Below are 15,458 nucleotides of genomic sequence, written 5' to 3' on the forward strand. Positions count from 1 at the left end.
ATTGTTTGAGGGTTTGGGATATTATTTATGTGGGAGGAAGCCAGTGGTGTTGGTGGGGGACTTTAATTGTGTGATTGATAGGGGTGTGAAAAGAGGTATGAGTGAAGTGAGAAATGATGTTACGAGTGGTCTGTTGCGTAGTATGATTGGGGATTTTTCACTTATGGATGTGGCGAGAGAATGTGGTGGTGGGGTAGCGAATGCGACATATAAAGCAGACAGAGGAATGATTGAGTCACGGTTAGATTATGTTTTTGTTTCTAAAGATTTTGAGTGTAAGAGTTTTGTGCAAATGAGAGTGGGGTTTTCTGATCATGATTGTGTGGAAAGTGAGTTGGTGTGCAAGGATAGTGGTGAGTATGGAAGAGGTGTGTGGAAGTTAAATGTGAGTATGCTCGGTAAGGAAGATGTTGTGAATGAGTTTGTGAAATGTTATGAGGTATGGAAGAGTAGGAAGAAAATGTATAAATGCGTGTTAGAATGGTGGGATTGGGTGAAAGGTGAGATTGCAAATTTCTATAGAGTGAATGGTTATAAATTGGCAAGAACAAAAAGAGAGGAAATTGAATGGTGGGGTAAGAGACTGGATTATTTGTATAGATTGCGTGATGAGGGTGTGGATGTGTCGGATGAAATATGTGAGACGAGGAATGAGTGTAAGAGTAGGATGAAAGAGAAAGGGCGGCAGTTGGTATATCGTGCAAAAGTGGAATGTATGGAGAAGGATGAAAAATGTAGCAGATATTTTTTTTTAAGAAAGTTTGTGGTGGAAGGAAAGATATGGATGTAATAAAAGGTGAGAATGGTGAGGTTTTGAGTGGTGAGAGTATGAGAAAGGAGGTTGAAAGGTTTTATAGTATGCTGTTTGATGTTAAGGGATGTGATGAGAGTATGGAGTGTGAGGTCTTGGGTGCAATTGAAAGAAGAGTGGAAGAGAGTGATTTGGGGTGTTTGTGTAGAAATCTGAATGAGAAAGAGATTAAGGATGCAGTTGAGAGTTTGAGCAGAAATAAGACGCCTGGAAGTGATGGGTTGCCTGTTGAGTTTTATTGTGTGATGTGGGATGTGATTGGAATGGATGTTGTGGAAGTGATGGATTATATGTTTAAGAATGAGAAAATGAGTGAGAGTATGAAAGAAGGGGTGGTTGTGTTGATATACAAGAAGGGTGAAAGAAAGGATGTGCGTAATTGGAGGCCAATTACTTTGTTAAATGTAGACTATAAAATATATGCGAAAGTGGTGGCTAATCGTATGAGAGGTGTGATTGAGCAGGTGATTGGGGAAGAGCAAGTGTGTGCGGTGCCTGAAAGGAGGATAAGTGAGAATTTGATGTTGTTGCGGGATATGATTGGAGATTGTATGAAGCGTGAGCAGAGGATGTATGTTATGGCATTGGATTTTGAGAAAGCGTTTGATAGGGTTGCGCATGAGTTTTTGTTGAGAGTTTTGTTGCGAATGGGATTTCCGAGTGATTTTGTGTGTAAGATTAGAAGTATGTATGACGGTGTGAGTAGTAAGATTTTAGTGAATGGGTTTTTGAGTGGAAGTTTTTATGTAAGGTCCGGTGTAAGGCAAGGATGTCCGTTATCCCCTATTATTTTTGTGTGTGCGTTAGAACCCCTGTTGTGTATGTTGAGGCGTGATAAGGTTATGAAAGGTTTTTTGATCCCTGGGAGTGGTGGTAGAAGTGTGAAGGTTTTAAGTTATATGGATGATGTTGTGATTGTGGGTGAGAGTAAGAGAGCGTTAGAGAGAGCTAAGTTGTTGATTGGTTTTTTTTGTGGGGCTTCAGCTTTTAAGTTGAATTGGGAGAAAACAAAAATAAAGATATTTGGGCGAAAGGGTGCGGATGATGTTGGAAGTGAGTATGTGGAGGGGGGGATTAAGATTTTGGGTGTGGTGTTTGATGACGATATGCGTGGGAAAGAGAGTTGGTGTGAATTGGAGCGAAAGGTGAAAGGGAGATTGGATTTTTGGAAGTTGCGGCGTTTGACGATGACTGGGAGAGTGTTAGTGGTGAGAATGGTCATATTACCTATGTTGTTGTATGTTGCGTGTGTGTTTTTGCCAAATGTTTTGTGTTTGAAAAGGATTAAGAGGGTGTTGTTTTTGTTTTTGTGGAATAGAAGGACAGAGTGTTTGAAGAGAGAATGGGTAATGAAAGAAAGAGCGAAAGGTGGTGTTGATTTTCCGAATATAGATGTGTATCTGAATCTGAATGTAATTGCAAGAGTGGTGAGTATGATTGAGAAAGATAATAAGGCGGCATGTATGATGAGGTACATGGCGGGGTGGATGTTGGTTAAGCTGAAATGGTATGAAAGAAAGTTGAATGAACCAGTTGCGGGAGAGGTGTGTATATGGTATGAAAGGATTAGTGTGTTTGTGAGAAAATGGGAATTGTCTGAGGTGAGTAAGGAAGATTTTAAGCAAAAAAAGAATGTTGTGAAAAAATTGAGAGATAAGGAAAGTGTATGTAAGGTAGAAGGGCTGAATGATGGAGAATGCTTAGAAGTGTGGAAGAATGTATGTGTGGAAGGTTTGGACAATAGACAAAGAGACGTTGTATGGGTGAGGTTGCATGGGATTTTGCCGGTACGAATGGTGCAAAAAAGGTGTGGTTTGACGAGCGTGGAGAAGTGTCCAAGGAGTGAGTGTTATGGGGATGAGTCTATAAGGCATTTGGTATGGGAGTGCGATTTTGCAAGAAAGGTGTGGAAGGGTTTGGAAGTTTTATGTAAGGAATTGACTGGGATTGAGAGTGTGACATGGAAGATTGCTTTGTTTGGGATGAGTGTGAGAGGCGGAAAGAAAGGAAGAATTTTATGGATAATAATGGTATGTGTGTTGCAATGTTTGTGGGATGTAAGGAATATATATGTGTTTAAGAAAGAAGAGATTGGAGTGAATGGAAAGGAAGAATTCTATGGATAATAATGGTATGTGTGTTGGAATGTTTGTGGGATGCAAGGAATATATATGTGTTTAAGAAAGAAGAGATCGGAGTGAATGAATGTTTAAGGATGGTGGTAGGGAAGTTGTATGTGTGTTATGAATGGGAAAAAAAAGAAGGAATGAGTGTGATGCGGAGGGTGTGTGGAAATACAAAAAGTGGAAGCATTGGGTGAAATATAGATAGGGTGTTTTAGGTGATGGGTATAGGTCTTTAGGGTTTATTTTCATATGGTATGTGTTTTTGTTCTTAATATAAAATTTAATGTGATGGAGTTTATGTTTGGATGACAATTTTGGGGAAGGTGGACCTTTTTGGGATATGTGATGGATTCGAAAGAAAAAAAAAAAAAAAAAAAAAAAAAAAAATCTGTTCTTATCAGTTTAATATCTGATACGCCCCCTATCTGGGGGCCATATATTAAATGGATTTTTAGAACAGGGAGATGGAAGAAGAGCTTGCTCTGTCCACTCCACGCATTGACCTGGTATTGCAGTACTTCCAGGACCGGTGCACCTTCCTAATCTGTTATCCAAAAAAAGACTATTTCCATTCCTGGCACTTGATTTGGAGTATCAATTGTTTGTGCACCTTTGTATTTAGAAATGCATGCATTTGCTGCTTCAAGGTTTAACCCTTGTGCATAAATACTTTCAAATCCTGCCTCAGTGTATCATTTTGTGACTATTTCTTGACTCCTTGAATTGTACTTTCTGGAATCGAGGCAGTTAATTACTTGACGTGACACTACACTTGATATCAGCATATGCGGCCTAGCCAAAAGACCGGAAGCCTGCCTAAATTAAAGGACTTATCAATCGCTGCGACCTCCCAATAAATATGCAAACGCTATGTGACTTACCTACGATCTTACCACGGAAACATCAACTGGATCAAAGCAATGGAATTTTTGGACCCCCTCCCTCTCGATTTGAAATGGCTTGTTTTTTTTTTTTTTTCTTGATCTCTTATATATTTTTTTTCTTTTCTTTTTGCGCTCTCTTTTCTCTCTCTTTTGTTTTGGGAATTTTTTTTCCTCTTTATTCTCTTTTGTTTTGGGAATTTTTTTTCCTCTTCCATTTTTTTCCAAGCCCAACAATTGATGATCATTGAGAGGGGGATTTAGAAAAAGTATCACTTACCTTCTTCGGACCATCATTTGGGTGGTAACTGCCAATAAAAGAAAACATTGGCCCACCCAGCTCACCTACACATGACTGTCCTGTCTGCCTGTCTGTTCCAAGTGACTGTCTGGCTGTCAGGTTCCGCCGGATTCCGAGTGAGCAGCTTGTGATGTCATAGAGGGCAGATTGTGATGTCACACAAAGGGTCCTGCCACATGAATGCCTGTCCATCTGACTGTCTACTACTACTGCTGCTGAATGGGCTCAAAACAGGAAAGCCGTCATTGCACCTGATTGTGCAAGATTCCTCCTTCTCCTCTGCAGCAGCTAGCTGATTGATTTACTCAGCAGCAGTTCGTCAGGGACACAGGCATGCGGCAGCAAAGAGCGAGGAGACAGCTGGCTGCTGCTGCTTGCCTGTTGGTCGTCTGCCTAGTGGGTGTGTGTCTGTTGACGCGACGTCAACAGACGGGGCGGAGCACATGCAAATTTGGCCTCCTACCCAGCTGAGGCACCCTGCCCGCCCGCCGACGACCTAATCACAAAATCAGTTGGATGGCTACTCGTCCTCCGGTCCCTGTCCAGCACTTCAAGTCCTATTCATACCTGCCGTACAGCCTGGTATCTTTCAGACTGCAACGTCAAAGAAGTGATGTGTGTGTGTTAGATGTGTCCGTGGTGCTGATCTCTTCTCCACCAGTGTTGGTGGCCGAATTCCGGTTTGCGCGCTTTGCTGGGACCCCATTCGGGTTATCGCTTCTCGGCCTTTTGGCTAAGATCAAGTGTAGTATCTGTTCTTATCAGTTTAATATCTGATACGCCCCCTATCTGGGGGCCATATATTAAATGGATTTTTAGAACAGGGAGATGGAAGAAGAGCTTGCTCTGTCCACTCCACGCATTGACCTGGTATTGCAGTACTTCCAGGACCGGTGCACCTTCCTAATCTGTTATCCAAAAAAAGACTATTTCCATTCCTGGCACTTGATTTGGAGTATCAATTGTTTGTGCACCTTTGTATTTAGAAATGCATGCATTTGCTGCTTCAAGGTTTAACCCTTGTGCATAAATACTTTCAAATCCTGCCTCAGTGTATCATTTTGTGACTATTTCTTGACTCCTTGAATTGTACTTTCTGGAATCGAGGCAGTTAATTACTTGACGTGACACTACACTTGATATCAGCATATGCGGCCTAGCCAAAAGACCGGAAGCCTGCCTAAATTAAAGGACTTATCAATCGCTGCGACCTCCCAATAAATATGCAAACGCTATGTGACTTACCTACGATCTTACCACGGAAACATCAACTGGATCAAAGCAATGGAATTTTTGGACCCCCTCCCTCTCGATTTGAAATGGCTTGTTTTTTTTTTTTTTTCTTGATCTCTTATATATTTTTTTTCTTTTCTTTTTGCGCTCTCTTTTCTCTCTCTTTTGTTTTGGGAATTTTTTTTCCTCTTTATTCTCTTTTGTTTTGGGAATTTTTTTTCCTCTTCCATTTTTTTCCAAGCCCAACAATTGATGATCATTGAGAGGGGGATTTAGAAAAAGTATCACTTACCTTCTTCGGACCATCATTTGGGTGGTAACTGCCAATAAAAGAAAACATTGGCCCACCCAGCTCACCTACACATGACTGTCCTGTCTGCCTGTCTGTTCCAAGTGACTGTCTGGCTGTCAGGTTCCGCCGGATTCCGAGTGAGCAGCTTGTGATGTCATAGAGGGCAGATTGTGATGTCACACAAAGGGTCCTGCCACATGAATGCCTGTCCATCTGACTGTCTACTACTACTGCTGCTGAATGGGCTCAAAACAGGAAAGCCGTCATTGCACCTGATTGTGCAAGATTCCTCCTTCTCCTCTGCAGCAGCTAGCTGATTGATTTACTCAGCAGCAGTTCGTCAGGGACACAGGCATGCGGCAGCAAAGAGCGAGGAGACAGCTGGCTGCTGCTGCTTGCCTGTTGGTCGTCTGCCTAGTGGGTGTGTGTCTGTTGACGCGACGTCAACAGACGGGGCGGAGCACATGCAAATTTGGCCTCCTACCCAGCTGAGGCACCCTGCCCGCCCGCCGACGACCTAATCACAAAATCAGTTGGATGGCTACTCGTCCTCCGGTCCCTGTCCAGCACTTCAAGTCCTATTCATACCTGCCGTACAGCCTGGTATCTTTCAGACTGCAACGTCAAAGAAGTGATGTGTGTGTGTTAGATGTGTCCGTGGTGCTGATCTCTTCTCCACCAGTGTTGGTGGCCGAATTCCGGTTTGCGCGCTTTGCTGGGACCCCATTCGGGTTATCGCTTCTCGGCCTTTTGGCTAAGATCAAGTGTAGTATCTGTTCTTATCAGTTTAATATCTGATACGCCCCCTATCTGGGGGCCATATATTAAATGGATTTTTAGAACAGGGAGATGGAAGAAGAGCTTGCTCTGTCCACTCCACGCATTGACCTGGTATTGCAGTACTTCCAGGACCGGTGCACCTTCCTAATCTGTTATCCAAAAAAAGACTATTTCCATTCCTGGCACTTGATTTGGAGTATCAATTGTTTGTGCACCTTTGTATTTAGAAATGCATGCATTTGCTGCTTCAAGGTTTAACCCTTGTGCATAAATACTTTCAAATCCTGCCTCAGTGTATCATTTTGTGACTATTTCTTGACTCCTTGAATTGTACTTTCTGGAATCGAGGCAGTTAATTACTTGACGTGACACTACACTTGATATCAGCATATGCGGCCTAGCCAAAAGACCGGAAGCCTGCCTAAATTAAAGGACTTATCAATCGCTGCGACCTCCCAATAAATATGCAAACGCTATGTGACTTACCTACGATCTTACCACGGAAACATCAACTGGATCAAAGCAATGGAATTTTTGGACCCCCTCCCTCTCGATTTGAAATGGCTTGTTTTTTTTTTTTTTTCTTGATCTCTTATATATTTTTTTTCTTTTCTTTTTGCGCTCTCTTTTCTCTCTCTTTTGTTTTGGGAATTTTTTTTCCTCTTTATTCTCTTTTGTTTTGGGAATTTTTTTTCCTCTTCCATTTTTTTCCAAGCCCAACAATTGATGATCATTGAGAGGGGGATTTAGAAAAAGTATCACTTACCTTCTTCGGACCATCATTTGGGTGGTAACTGCCAATAAAAGAAAACATTGGCCCACCCAGCTCACCTACACATGACTGTCCTGTCTGCCTGTCTGTTCCAAGTGACTGTCTGGCTGTCAGGTTCCGCCGGATTCCGAGTGAGCAGCTTGTGATGTCATAGAGGGCAGATTGTGATGTCACACAAAGGGTCCTGCCACATGAATGCCTGTCCATCTGACTGTCTACTACTACTGCTGCTGAATGGGCTCAAAACAGGAAAGCCGTCATTGCACCTGATTGTGCAAGATTCCTCCTTCTCCTCTGCAGCAGCTAGCTGATTGATTTACTCAGCAGCAGTTCGTCAGGGACACAGGCATGCGGCAGCAAAGAGCGAGGAGACAGCTGGCTGCTGCTGCTTGCCTGTTGGTCGTCTGCCTAGTGGGTGTGTGTCTGTTGACGCGACGTCAACAGACGGGGCGGAGCACATGCAAATTTGGCCTCCTACCCAGCTGAGGCACCCTGCCCGCCCGCCGACGACCTAATCACAAAATCAGTTGGATGGCTACTCGTCCTCCGGTCCCTGTCCAGCACTTCAAGTCCTATTCATACCTGCCGTACAGCCTGGTATCTTTCAGACTGCAACGTCAAAGAAGTGATGTGTGTGTGTTAGATGTGTCCGTGGTGCTGATCTCTTCTCCACCAGTGTTGGTGGCCGAATTCCGGTTTGCGCGCTTTGCTGGGACCCCATTCGGGTTATCGCTTCTCGGCCTTTTGGCTAAGATCAAGTGTAGTATCTGTTCTTATCAGTTTAATATCTGATACGCCCCCTATCTGGGGGCCATATATTAAATGGATTTTTAGAACAGGGAGATGGAAGAAGAGCTTGCTCTGTCCACTCCACGCATTGACCTGGTATTGCAGTACTTCCAGGACCGGTGCACCTTCCTAATCTGTTATCCAAAAAAAGACTATTTCCATTCCTGGCACTTGATTTGGAGTATCAATTGTTTGTGCACCTTTGTATTTAGAAATGCATGCATTTGCTGCTTCAAGGTTTAACCCTTGTGCATAAATACTTTCAAATCCTGCCTCAGTGTATCATTTTGTGACTATTTCTTGACTCCTTGAATTGTACTTTCTGGAATCGAGGCAGTTAATTACTTGACGTGACACTACACTTGATATCAGCATATGCGGCCTAGCCAAAAGACCGGAAGCCTGCCTAAATTAAAGGACTTATCAATCGCTGCGACCTCCCAATAAATATGCAAACGCTATGTGACTTACCTACGATCTTACCACGGAAACATCAACTGGATCAAAGCAATGGAATTTTTGGACCCCCTCCCTCTCGATTTGAAATGGCTTGTTTTTTTTTTTTTTTCTTGATCTCTTATATATTTTTTTTCTTTTCTTTTTGCGCTCTCTTTTCTCTCTCTTTTGTTTTGGGAATTTTTTTTCCTCTTTATTCTCTTTTGTTTTGGGAATTTTTTTTCCTCTTCCATTTTTTTCCAAGCCCAACAATTGATGATCATTGAGAGGGGGATTTAGAAAAAGTATCACTTACCTTCTTCGGACCATCATTTGGGTGGTAACTGCCAATAAAAGAAAACATTGGCCCACCCAGCTCACCTACACATGACTGTCCTGTCTGCCTGTCTGTTCCAAGTGACTGTCTGGCTGTCAGGTTCCGCCGGATTCCGAGTGAGCAGCTTGTGATGTCATAGAGGGCAGATTGTGATGTCACACAAAGGGTCCTGCCACATGAATGCCTGTCCATCTGACTGTCTACTACTACTGCTGCTGAATGGGCTCAAAACAGGAAAGCCGTCATTGCACCTGATTGTGCAAGATTCCTCCTTCTCCTCTGCAGCAGCTAGCTGATTGATTTACTCAGCAGCAGTTCGTCAGGGACACAGGCATGCGGCAGCAAAGAGCGAGGAGACAGCTGGCTGCTGCTGCTTGCCTGTTGGTCGTCTGCCTAGTGGGTGTGTGTCTGTTGACGCGACGTCAACAGACGGGGCGGAGCACATGCAAATTTGGCCTCCTACCCAGCTGAGGCACCCTGCCCGCCCGCCGACGACCTAATCACAAAATCAGTTGGATGGCTACTCGTCCTCCGGTCCCTGTCCAGCACTTCAAGTCCTATTCATACCTGCCGTACAGCCTGGTATCTTTCAGACTGCAACGTCAAAGAAGTGATGTGTGTGTGTTAGATGTGTCCGTGGTGCTGATCTCTTCTCCACCAGTGTTGGTGGCCGAATTCCGGTTTGCGCGCTTTGCTGGGACCCCATTCGGGTTATCGCTTCTCGGCCTTTTGGCTAAGATCAAGTGTAGTATCTGTTCTTATCAGTTTAATATCTGATACGCCCCCTATCTGGGGGCCATATATTAAATGGATTTTTAGAACAGGGAGATGGAAGAAGAGCTTGCTCTGTCCACTCCACGCATTGACCTGGTATTGCAGTACTTCCAGGACCGGTGCACCTTCCTAATCTGTTATCCAAAAAAAGACTATTTCCATTCCTGGCACTTGATTTGGAGTATCAATTGTTTGTGCACCTTTGTATTTAGAAATGCATGCATTTGCTGCTTCAAGGTTTAACCCTTGTGCATAAATACTTTCAAATCCTGCCTCAGTGTATCATTTTGTGACTATTTCTTGACTCCTTGAATTGTACTTTCTGGAATCGAGGCAGTTAATTACTTGACGTGACACTACACTTGATATCAGCATATGCGGCCTAGCCAAAAGACCGGAAGCCTGCCTAAATTAAAGGACTTATCAATCGCTGCGACCTCCCAATAAATATGCAAACGCTATGTGACTTACCTACGATCTTACCACGGAAACATCAACTGGATCAAAGCAATGGAATTTTTGGACCCCCTCCCTCTCGATTTGAAATGGCTTGTTTTTTTTTTTTTTTCTTGATCTCTTATATATTTTTTTTCTTTTCTTTTTGCGCTCTCTTTTCTCTCTCTTTTGTTTTGGGAATTTTTTTTCCTCTTTATTCTCTTTTGTTTTGGGAATTTTTTTTCCTCTTCCATTTTTTTCCAAGCCCAACAATTGATGATCATTGAGAGGGGGATTTAGAAAAAGTATCACTTACCTTCTTCGGACCATCATTTGGGTGGTAACTGCCAATAAAAGAAAACATTGGCCCACCCAGCTCACCTACACATGACTGTCCTGTCTGCCTGTCTGTTCCAAGTGACTGTCTGGCTGTCAGGTTCCGCCGGATTCCGAGTGAGCAGCTTGTGATGTCATAGAGGGCAGATTGTGATGTCACACAAAGGGTCCTGCCACATGAATGCCTGTCCATCTGACTGTCTACTACTACTGCTGCTGAATGGGCTCAAAACAGGAAAGCCGTCATTGCACCTGATTGTGCAAGATTCCTCCTTCTCCTCTGCAGCAGCTAGCTGATTGATTTACTCAGCAGCAGTTCGTCAGGGACACAGGCATGCGGCAGCAAAGAGCGAGGAGACAGCTGGCTGCTGCTGCTTGCCTGTTGGTCGTCTGCCTAGTGGGTGTGTGTCTGTTGACGCGACGTCAACAGACGGGGCGGAGCACATGCAAATTTGGCCTCCTACCCAGCTGAGGCACCCTGCCCGCCCGCCGACGACCTAATCACAAAATCAGTTGGATGGCTACTCGTCCTCCGGTCCCTGTCCAGCACTTCAAGTCCTATTCATACCTGCCGTACAGCCTGGTATCTTTCAGACTGCAACGTCAAAGAAGTGATGTGTGTGTGTTAGATGTGTCCGTGGTGCTGATCTCTTCTCCACCAGTGTTGGTGGCCGAATTCCGGTTTGCGCGCTTTGCTGGGACCCCATTCGGGTTATCGCTTCTCGGCCTTTTGGCTAAGATCAAGTGTAGTATCTGTTCTTATCAGTTTAATATCTGATACGCCCCCTATCTGGGGGCCATATATTAAATGGATTTTTAGAACAGGGAGATGGAAGAAGAGCTTGCTCTGTCCACTCCACGCATTGACCTGGTATTGCAGTACTTCCAGGACCGGTGCACCTTCCTAATCTGTTATCCAAAAAAAGACTATTTCCATTCCTGGCACTTGATTTGGAGTATCAATTGTTTGTGCACCTTTGTATTTAGAAATGCATGCATTTGCTGCTTCAAGGTTTAACCCTTGTGCATAAATACTTTCAAATCCTGCCTCAGTGTATCATTTTGTGACTATTTCTTGACTCCTTGAATTGTACTTTCTGGAATCGAGGCAGTTAATTACTTGACGTGACACTACACTTGATATCAGCATATGCGGCCTAGCCAAAAGACCGGAAGCCTGCCTAAATTAAAGGACTTATCAATCGCTGCGACCTCCCAATAAATATGCAAACGCTATGTGACTTACCTACGATCTTACCACGGAAACATCAACTGGATCAAAGCAATGGAATTTTTGGACCCCCTCCCTCTCGATTTGAAATGGCTTGTTTTTTTTTTTTTTTCTTGATCTCTTATATATTTTTTTTCTTTTCTTTTTGCGCTCTCTTTTCTCTCTCTTTTGTTTTGGGAATTTTTTTTCCTCTTTATTCTCTTTTGTTTTGGGAATTTTTTTTCCTCTTCCATTTTTTTCCAAGCCCAACAATTGATGATCATTGAGAGGGGGATTTAGAAAAAGTATCACTTACCTTCTTCGGACCATCATTTGGGTGGTAACTGCCAATAAAAGAAAACATTGGCCCACCCAGCTCACCTACACATGACTGTCCTGTCTGCCTGTCTGTTCCAAGTGACTGTCTGGCTGTCAGGTTCCGCCGGATTCCGAGTGAGCAGCTTGTGATGTCATAGAGGGCAGATTGTGATGTCACACAAAGGGTCCTGCCACATGAATGCCTGTCCATCTGACTGTCTACTACTACTGCTGCTGAATGGGCTCAAAACAGGAAAGCCGTCATTGCACCTGATTGTGCAAGATTCCTCCTTCTCCTCTGCAGCAGCTAGCTGATTGATTTACTCAGCAGCAGTTCGTCAGGGACACAGGCATGCGGCAGCAAAGAGCGAGGAGACAGCTGGCTGCTGCTGCTTGCCTGTTGGTCGTCTGCCTAGTGGGTGTGTGTCTGTTGACGCGACGTCAACAGACGGGGCGGAGCACATGCAAATTTGGCCTCCTACCCAGCTGAGGCACCCTGCCCGCCCGCCGACGACCTAATCACAAAATCAGTTGGATGGCTACTCGTCCTCCGGTCCCTGTCCAGCACTTCAAGTCCTATTCATACCTGCCGTACAGCCTGGTATCTTTCAGACTGCAACGTCAAAGAAGTGATGTGTGTGTGTTAGATGTGTCCGTGGTGCTGATCTCTTCTCCACCAGTGTTGGTGGCCGAATTCCGGTTTGCGCGCTTTGCTGGGACCCCATTCGGGTTATCGCTTCTCGGCCTTTTGGCTAAGATCAAGTGTAGTATCTGTTCTTATCAGTTTAATATCTGATACGCCCCCTATCTGGGGGCCATATATTAAATGGATTTTTAGAACAGGGAGATGGAAGAAGAGCTTGCTCTGTCCACTCCACGCATTGACCTGGTATTGCAGTACTTCCAGGACCGGTGCACCTTCCTAATCTGTTATCCAAAAAAAGACTATTTCCATTCCTGGCACTTGATTTGGAGTATCAATTGTTTGTGCACCTTTGTATTTAGAAATGCATGCATTTGCTGCTTCAAGGTTTAACCCTTGTGCATAAATACTTTCAAATCCTGCCTCAGTGTATCATTTTGTGACTATTTCTTGACTCCTTGAATTGTACTTTCTGGAATCGAGGCAGTTAATTACTTGACGTGACACTACACTTGATATCAGCATATGCGGCCTAGCCAAAAGACCGGATGCCTGCCTAAATTAAAGGACTTATCAATCGCTGCGACCTCCCAATAAATATGCAAACGCTATGTGACTTACCTACGATCTTACCACGGAAACATCAACTGGATCAAAGCAATGGAATTTTTGGACCCCCTCCCTCTCGATTTGAAATGGCTTGTTTTTTTTTTTTTTTCTTGATCTCTTATATATTTTTTTTCTTTTCTTTTTGCGCTCTCTTTTCTCTCTCTTTTGTTTTGGGAATTTTTTTTCCTCTTTATTCTCTTTTGTTTTGGGAATTTTTTTTCCTCTTCCATTTTTTTCCAAGCCCAACAATTGATGATCATTGAGAGGGGGATTTAGAAAAAGTATCACTTACCTTCTTCGGACCATCATTTGGGTGGTAACTGCCAATAAAAGAAAACATTGGCCCACCCAGCTCACCTACACATGACTGTCCTGTCTGCCTGTCTGTTCCAAGTGACTGTCTGGCTGTCAGGTTCCGCCGGATTCCGAGTGAGCAGCTTGTGATGTCATAGAGGGCAGATTGTGATGTCACACAAAGGGTCCTGCCACATGAATGCCTGTCCATCTGACTGTCTACTACTACTGCTGCTGAATGGGCTCAAAACAGGAAAGCCGTCATTGCACCTGATTGTGCAAGATTCCTCCTTCTCCTCTGCAGCAGCTAGCTGATTGATTTACTCAGCAGCAGTTCGTCAGGGACACAGGCATGCGGCAGCAAAGAGCGAGGAGACAGCTGGCTGCTGCTGCTTGCCTGTTGGTCGTCTGCCTAGTGGGTGTGTGTCTGTTGACGCGACGTCAACAGACGGGGCGGAGCACATGCAAATTTGGCCTCCTACCCAGCTGAGGCACCCTGCCCGCCCGCCGACGACCTAATCACAAAATCAGTTGGATGGCTACTCGTCCTCCGGTCCCTGTCCAGCACTTCAAGTCCTATTCATACCTGCCGTACAGCCTGGTATCTTTCAGACTGCAACGTCAAAGAAGTGATGTGTGTGTGTTAGATGTGTCCGTGGTGCTGATCTCTTCTCCACCAGTGTTGGTGGCCGAATTCCGGTTTGCGCGCTTTGCTGGGACCCCATTCGGGTTATCGCTTCTCGGCCTTTTGGCTAAGATCAAGTGTAGTATCTGTTCTTATCAGTTTAATATCTGATACGCCCCCTATCTGGGGGCCATATATTAAATGGATTTTTAGAACAGGGAGATGGAAGAAGAGCTTGCTCTGTCCACTCCACGCATTGACCTGGTATTGCAGTACTTCCAGGACCGGTGCACCTTCCTAATCTGTTATCCAAAAAAAGACTATTTCCATTCCTGGCACTTGATTTGGAGTATCAATTGTTTGTGCACCTTTGTATTTAGAAATGCATGCATTTGCTGCTTCAAGGTTTAACCCTTGTGCATAAATACTTTCAAATCCTGCCTCAGTGTATCATTTTGTGACTATTTCTTGACTCCTTGAATTGTACTTTCTGGAATCGAGGCAGTTAATTACTTGACGTGACACTACACTTGATATCAGCATATGCGGCCTAGCCAAAAGACCGGAAGCCTGCCTAAATTAAAGGACTTATCAATCGCTGCGACCTCCCAATAAATATGCAAACGCTATGTGACTTACCTACGATCTTACCACGGAAACATCAACTGGATCAAAGCAATGGAATTTTTGGACCCCCTCCCTCTCGATTTGAAATGGCTTGTTTTTTTTTTTTTTTCTTGATCTCTTATATATTTTTTTTCTTTTCTTTTTGCGCTCTCTTTTCTCTCTCTTTTGTTTTGGGAATTTTTTTTCCTCTTTATTCTCTTTTGTTTTGGGAATTTTTTTTCCTCTTCCATTTTTTTCCAAGCCCAACAATTGATGATCATTGAGAGGGGGATTTAGAAAAAGTATCACTTACCTTCTTCGGACCATCATTTGGGTGGTAACTGCCAATAAAAGAAAACATTGGCCCACCCAGCTCACCTACACATGACTGTCCTGTCTGCCTGTCTGTTCCAAGTGACTGTCTGGCTGTCAGGTTCCGCCGGATTCCGAGTGAGCAGCTTGTGATGTCATAGAGGGCAGATTGTGATGTCACACAAAGGGTCCTGCCACATGAATGCCTGTCCATCTGACTGTCTACTACTACTGCTGCTGAATGGGCTCAAAACAGGAAAGCCGTCATTGCACCTGATTGTGCAAGATTCCTCCTTCTCCTCTGCAGCAGCTAGCTGATTGATTTACTCAGCAGCAGTTCGTCAGGGACACAGGCATGCGGCAGCAAAGAGCGAGGAGACAGCTGGCTGCTGCTGCTTGCCTGTTGGTCGTCTGCCTAGTGGGTGTGTGTCTGTTGACGCGACGTCAACAGACGGGGCGGAGCACATGCAAATTTGGCCTCCTACCCAGCTGAGGCACCCTGCCCGCCCGCCGACGACCTAATCACAAAATCAGTTGGA

At 44.3% G+C, this 15,458-nt stretch overlaps 7 non-coding genes and 1 pseudogene across 7 annotated transcripts; all 8 read left to right on the top strand.

Annotated features, from left to right (window-relative positions):
- Nucleotides 1-3,264: 3,264 nt before the first annotated feature.
- LOC146055745 (U2 spliceosomal RNA) lies at nucleotides 3,265-3,477 on the top strand (annotated as a pseudogene).
- A 1,355-nt stretch (nucleotides 3,478-4,832) lies between these two features.
- On the top strand, nucleotides 4,833-5,023 carry LOC146055718 (U2 spliceosomal RNA). Its single transcript, XR_014468877.1, has one exon. It is a non-coding gene; the product is annotated as a U2 spliceosomal RNA (small nuclear RNA).
- A 1,355-nt stretch (nucleotides 5,024-6,378) lies between these two features.
- LOC146055719 (U2 spliceosomal RNA) lies at nucleotides 6,379-6,569 on the top strand. Its single transcript, XR_014468878.1, has one exon. It is a non-coding gene; the product is annotated as a U2 spliceosomal RNA (small nuclear RNA).
- A 1,355-nt stretch (nucleotides 6,570-7,924) lies between these two features.
- On the top strand, nucleotides 7,925-8,115 carry LOC146055720 (U2 spliceosomal RNA). The gene has a single exon (XR_014468879.1). It is a non-coding gene; the product is annotated as a U2 spliceosomal RNA (small nuclear RNA).
- Nucleotides 8,116-9,470: 1,355 nt separating this feature from the next.
- Nucleotides 9,471-9,661, top strand: LOC146055721 (U2 spliceosomal RNA). The gene has a single exon (XR_014468880.1). It is a non-coding gene; the product is annotated as a U2 spliceosomal RNA (small nuclear RNA).
- A 1,355-nt stretch (nucleotides 9,662-11,016) lies between these two features.
- Nucleotides 11,017-11,207, top strand: LOC146055722 (U2 spliceosomal RNA). The gene has a single exon (XR_014468881.1). It is a non-coding gene; the product is annotated as a U2 spliceosomal RNA (small nuclear RNA).
- Nucleotides 11,208-12,562: 1,355 nt separating this feature from the next.
- On the top strand, nucleotides 12,563-12,753 carry LOC146055723 (U2 spliceosomal RNA). The gene has a single exon (XR_014468882.1). It is a non-coding gene; the product is annotated as a U2 spliceosomal RNA (small nuclear RNA).
- Nucleotides 12,754-14,108: 1,355 nt separating this feature from the next.
- On the top strand, nucleotides 14,109-14,299 carry LOC146055725 (U2 spliceosomal RNA). The gene has a single exon (XR_014468883.1). It is a non-coding gene; the product is annotated as a U2 spliceosomal RNA (small nuclear RNA).
- Nucleotides 14,300-15,458: the final 1,159 nt, after the last annotated feature.

The sequence above is a fragment of the Crinia signifera genome, unplaced genomic scaffold, assembly GCF_055691185.1.
Source record: "Crinia signifera unplaced genomic scaffold, ASM5569118v1 HAP2_SCAFFOLD_547, whole genome shotgun sequence".
In the NCBI taxonomy this organism is placed as follows: Eukaryota; Metazoa; Chordata; class Amphibia; order Anura; family Myobatrachidae; genus Crinia; species Crinia signifera.